We start from the raw sequence: 6,153 nt of genomic DNA on the forward strand, positions 1-6,153 counted from the left end.
TGCAACACACTCCCCTGGTATAGCGCGCCACTACGGTGAAGTAGCGGCTAAAAATAATCATGTGCCACACACACAGCACAGTAAAGTTGCCATAGTGACACATGTAGATGCGCCCTGTATGTTGTGTTAGAATTTGGTTGAGCGTGTCAGTAACTCAGTTCAAATGTCTTTATTAAATCCAAAAGCCAATAGCAGAGATACAATTACTTTAAACCAATGCTCTAAAAGAGTGACAAAAAGCCTTTCAGTTCAGCTCTGGTGGTGCAGTGGGTTAGCATGTGGTACTTGTAAAAACAACCCTATGGAAGTGCTGCTAAGGTTGTGAGTTCAAGCCTCACCTAGAGCATTTGACTTTTACTTGGGATGCTGAAGCAAGCGTGTGTGCGCCCTTGGCGCCTGTGCCGTGGTAAGGAACCAGCAGCAGCAGTAAGGTGACCTGGGCCAGCTGTAGGGACGTGGGAAGGGGTTTTCTCCCATCCCTATTTAGTTGAGGGGAGAGCAGGAGGAGTCTGAACTCTGCGCATTAGCATCATTGGTTTCAGACCGTGTTCAGGTGAGTGCACAGAAGGGAGTCTTAAGAGAAAGTTAAAGCATTGTGGGTTAGGACACACGGAGGTCAAGGGGAAAGGGACCTGGTGATGGGGGTCTGCTACAGACCACCACATCAAGGAGCAGAGCTAGACTGGGAATGCTTGCGGCAGCTCTCAGAGGCCGTACAGTCTAGGGACATGGTTGTCATGGGGGACCTAAACTACCCTGACATCTGCTGGGAAAAGCAGTCAGCCAAATCCAACCGCTCACCTAACGCAGGAAGTATACGGTCCCACTGGACTTGGTGTTGGCTATGGGGGATGACCTGGTAGGGGAACTACAGATTCGTGGTCACCTTGGGGACAGTGACCACCACTCACTCAATCAAATTTATCATACGGCGTCGAGTGGGTAAGATAATAATAGGATGGAGGTGCTTGACTTTAGGAAGGCTAACTTCAGTGTGCTCAGTTTAACCAGCGATGCACTGCAGGAGAGGAGTATTGGCGAGATGGGAGTCCAGGAAGGGAGGTCGTTCCTAAAGGAAGTGATCCTTCAGGCACAGAGGGAGATGATCCCAGTGCGAGGGAAAGGGGAGAAAGGGGCCAAAAAACTTCCTTGGCTAAACACAAACATCCAGAAGAGCCTAAGGGCAAAAAAAAAAAAGAAGGCATATAGGTGGTGAAAGCAGGAGGAAGCTACCAAGGAGGAGTGTATCTACTTGGCCTGCACTTGCAGGGTGGCAGTTAGAAAGGCCAAAGCAACTACAGAGCTGAGGCTGGCAACACAAATTAAAGACAACAAGAAGTCTATTGTCAGGTATGTAGGGAGCAAAACGAAGGCGCAGGGCAGCACAGGACCCCTACTGAAGAAACACGAGCAATTAGTGACAGACAGGGGGGACAAGGCTGAGCTATTCAATGAGTTTTTTGCCTCAGTGTCCTTGAACAAGGGTCAAGATCAGTCTCCTAACAGGTTCTTAGATGGGATCAGAGGGATACCAGCCTACCAACTGTCGGCGCTGACGTGGTGCAGAGTCACTTGGATGGACTGGATGTGTTTAAGTTAGCAGGCCCAGACGCGCTGCATCCGCGAGTACTGAAGGCATTTGCCAGTGTCATTGCAGAGCCACTGGCACGGCTGTTTGAGCACTCGTGGCACTCGGGTCAGGTCCCAGAGGACTGGAAAAGGGCCAATGTGGTCCCCATTTTCAAGAAGGGGAGGAAAGAGGATACAAGTCATTATAGGCCAGTCAGCCTCACCTCCATCCTTGGAAAAGTCTTTGAAAAGATTATTAAGGATCATATTTGTGGGAGTCCAGCGGGAAAAATAATGCAGCAGGGCAACCAGCATTGATCCGTAGCAGGTGGATCATGCCTGACTAATCTGGTTTCATTTTATAACCAGGTCACAAAATGCTGATGCAGAAGTAGAGGTGGATGTTGGTTTTTTTTATTTTAGGAAGACCTTCGATTCCGTATCTCATCCCATTCTCTTAAATAAATTAAGAGGCTGTGACTTAGATGTTTACACGGTCTGGCAGGTGGCAAATTGGCTTGCGGGTCGCACCCAGAGAGTGGTAGCAGACGGGTCGGTATCGACCTGGAAGCATCTGGGTAGTGGGTTCCCACCGGGCTCAGTCCTTAGACCTGTACTCTTCAGTGTCTTCATCAGTGACTTGGATGTGGGCGTGAAGTGTCCTCTGTGCAAGTCTGCAGATGATACCAAATTGTGGGGTGAAGTAAGCACTCTGGAGGGTAGGGAATGACTGCAGGCAGACCTGGACAGGTTGGAAAAGTGGTCTGAACACAACAGGATGCAGTACAACAAGGACAAATGCAGAGTACTGCACCTAGGACGTAAAGATATCCAGCGCACCTACTGGCTAGGAAATGACCCTCTCAGCAGCGCAGAAGCGGAAAGGGATCTCGGAGTCCTAGTGGACTCCAAGATGAGCGTGAGTCGTCAGTGTGACGAAATCATCAGCAAAGCTAACTGCACTTAATCGTGCATCAGCAGATGCATGACAACTAGAACCAAGGAGGTGACACTTCCCCTCTATGCGGCACTGGTCAGACTCCAGATGGAGTACTGCGTCCAGTTTTGGGCACCATACTTTAAGAAGGATGTGGACAGCTTCAAGAGGGTCCAGAGGAGAGCCACTTGTACGGTTAAGGGTTTACAGGCTAAGCCCTATGAGGGGCGACTAAGGGATCTGGACCTCTTCAGCCTCCACAAGAGAAGGCTGAGAGGTGATCTTGTGGCCAACTACAAATTCATTAGGGGGGGCGCAGCAAGGAACCGGAGATGCTCTGTTCACCAGGATGCCTCTTGGGGTAACAAGGAACAATGGTCACAAACTGACAGAGAGCAGATTTAGGCTAGACATCACAAAAACTTTCTTCACGGGAAGGGTGGCCACAATTTGGAATGGGCTTCCAGGGGAGGTGGTGCTCTCCCCTACCTTGGGAGTCTTTAGGAGAAGGCTGGATAGGCATCTGGCTGGGGTCATCTGACCCCAGCACTCTTTCCTGCCTAGGCAGCGGGTCGGACTCAATGGTTTGTTGAGGTCCCTTCCAACCCTAGCATCTATGAATCTATTAATTTATGAATCTTGTGTTTGAAAGCTTATCTAACTTATAGATTCATAGAAGTTAGGGTCAGAAGGGACCTCAATAGATCATCGAGTCCGACCCCCTGCATAGGCAGGAAAGAGTGCTGGGTTTAGATGACCCCAGCTAGATGCCTATCTAACCTCCTCTTGAAAACCCCCAGGGTAGGGGAGAGCACCACCTCCCTTGGGAGCCCGTTCCAGACCTTGGCCACTCGAACTGGGAAGAAGTTCTTCCTAATGTCCAGTCTAAATCTGCTCTCTGCTACCTTGTGGCCATTATTTCTTGTAACCCCCCCGAGGCGCCTTGGTGAATAAAACCTCACCAATTCCCTTCTGTGCCCCCGTGATGAACTTATAGGCAGCCGCAAGGTCGCCTCTCAACCTTCTCTTGCAGAGGCTGAAGAGGTCCAGGTTCTCTAGTCTCGCCTCGTAGGGCTTGGTCTGCAAGCCCTTAACCATACGAGTGGCCCTTCTCTGGACCCTCTCCAGGTTATCCACATCCCTCTTGAAGTGTGGCGCCCAAAATTGCACACAGTACTCCAACTGCGGTCTGACCAGCGCCCAATAGAGGGGAAGTATCACCTCCTTGGATTTGTTCGTCATGCATCTGCTGATGCACGATAAAGTGCCATTAGCTTTTCTGATGGCTCCGTCACACTGCCGGCTCATGTTTATCTTGGAGTCCACTAGGACTCCGAGATCCCTTTCTGCTTCCGTGCCACCCAGCAGGTCATTCCCTAGGCAGTAGGTGTGCTGGACATATTTCCTCCCTAGGTGCAGCCCTTTGCATTTCTCCTTGTTGAATTGCATTCTGTTGTTTTCTGCCCATTTGTCCAACCTGTCCAGGTGTGCTTGTAGCTGTTCCCTGCCCTCCGGCGTGTCCACTTCTCCCCACAGCTTTGTGTCATCTGCAAACTTGGACAGAGTACACTTCACTCCCTCGTCCAAGTCGCTGATGAAGACATTGAGGAGTAATTTAATTCCAACCATACAGTTGGTCCAATAAAAGTCACCACACCCAAAAAATCCTTGCCTTTTGCATACTTCCTGGATCATCACAGCTAAAACACCACTCTTAACAAAGAGTGCTCAACCTTTTTGTCTGGTGAGATGGATGGGCAGTGCCCAATCCATATGCAAGCAGTACGCAGTCAGTGGTTCCAATCTGGGGCCCAAGGAGTTCATGACAGGGCCCCATCCAGCTGTCCAGAGTGGGGTAGGGCACAGCCCAGTCCTGATCCAGCATGAACAGGGATTTTTGGCCAGCCCCAATCGAAGCCCATGGAGGGAGGAAAGGTAGGGGCATGACAAGAAACCAATCCAAAGGCAATGGGGGAGGGGGAGGGGGGTATCTCACCAGAAGAAAGAGTTTAGACAGGTGAGAAACCCTCAAATTTCCCAACTGTGGGGAGCCCAATGGGGCAGATATCATAGCTCCACAGGCTGCAATTGGCCCAAGGACCAGAGGCTGAGCACCCGTGCTCTAACACTATCATCAAAACGCTATAACAATATTTATTATGCTTGCCAGCATTGAATCCGAACACTTACAGCTGGGCTCGCAGGAAGATCCTAGCTATCCCACGCTGCCTGACTCCCAGGGAAGCTCACTAGCAAAGAATCCACCTCTCCCACCTCTTCCCCTCCACCCCCAATCTCTCCCACTGTCATCTTCTTCAGAGCTAGCCCTTAATTCCACACACATCTAGCTTGTCATTCCCCAGACACACAACCTTCATTCCAGCCTGCCTGCAAGTCACTGCTTGGGTGACTGGAGGCAGCAGGCACACGTGTGTCTCTGCACACACATCCCCATGGCCTGCATGCACCCAGGCAGGGTCCTGGGAGTAGCACCAATAGCTGGATGCAGGTAAGCGTATGATCAGTGGGGGTTGGAGGTCCGGGACTTGGGGACTGTGTGTGCGTGGGCAGGGGGGATGGGTACCTGCCAGATATGGGGGAAGATAGCCGGGCGTCAAGGCTGCATCAGGGCAGGGGGGACGGGAGGGGTAGGCGCCTGCCCCTTCAGCAAGAGAAGGAGGCATCGGGGGGAGCTGCATAGGTGGGCTGGTGGCACTTGGGCTGGTGCTCATACTTGTATGGGCAGAGCAACTGGGAGACGCTGCTGGGGGGACGGGCTGGAGGGACCATGACCAGGCTGCCTAGTGAGGCATGGCAGCCCCAGACCAGGGCGGGGGGGGGCCGCCACAGGCCTCCCCTCCTCCCTCCAGCCTGTGCTGGGGCTGGACTCTCTCCGCTGAAATCCGCACGAACTGCGGGACTTCGGCCCGAATGGCACAGGGGCAGCTGGGGGCTCCCTTTAGCAGGGCTGGGGGAAGGCAGGTGGGGACTGGCCACTGATCTTCATAAATAGGTCCTGGTACAAAAAACGTTGAGAACCACTGTCCTAGACCTCCCATCCCTTTAACGGGTATTTATTTCCTTGCCATTGTACACCCACCTTTTCTCTTACATTAGCATATCACTTCATCCTGCCAACTGAAGCATTTGGATTGTCTGTCTGGCTGCCTCTCTCAAGTCATACTTTCCTGAAACTGTCCTGCTTGAACCTGAGATGATAAAATAACACACTACCTGTTACTTTACAGTTCTTAATTCCTAGATGTTTCATTTTTTTAAAAGTTACAGTAATCAAATAGTCAAATAATTTAGGAGCTATGATGCTATGCGATTGCCAGGTCAAGGTTAAGTGCAGTTTTAGTAAAAAGAAAACCCTTCTTTCTCTAAATCAGATTTGCTTAGTATATAAGGGAACAGGTGGAAGAAATGGGGTGGTTTTTTTTCATCCCACACCTACAATTTGAATTTAAAAGCCAAACTGACCTCTTGCCTATTTCTACATCATGACAGGTGGTAAAAGAAGATATTCTTGCAGAATCGTTTTTCAGATTTTGTTCTGTTCAATCACTTCCCCAAAGTCCCCCCTCCCTGTGTTTTTCCTTTTTGGTCCAAATCCTCCAACCAAGAGAGAAAGAGAACGGTCCCAA

General features: G+C 50.7%; 1 non-coding gene across 1 annotated transcript; it reads left to right on the plus strand.

Annotated features, from left to right (window-relative positions):
- Positions 1-252: 252 nt before the first annotated feature.
- TRNAT-UGU (transfer RNA threonine (anticodon UGU)) lies at positions 253-346 on the plus strand. The gene is made up of 2 exons: positions 253-290; positions 311-346. It is a non-coding gene; the product is annotated as a tRNA-Thr (tRNA).
- The last annotated feature ends 5,807 nt before the right edge of the window (positions 347-6,153 follow it).

Source organism: Alligator mississippiensis, chromosome 1, assembly GCF_030867095.1.
Source record: "Alligator mississippiensis isolate rAllMis1 chromosome 1, rAllMis1, whole genome shotgun sequence".
NCBI classification, from domain to species: domain Eukaryota; kingdom Metazoa; phylum Chordata; order Crocodylia; family Alligatoridae; genus Alligator; species Alligator mississippiensis.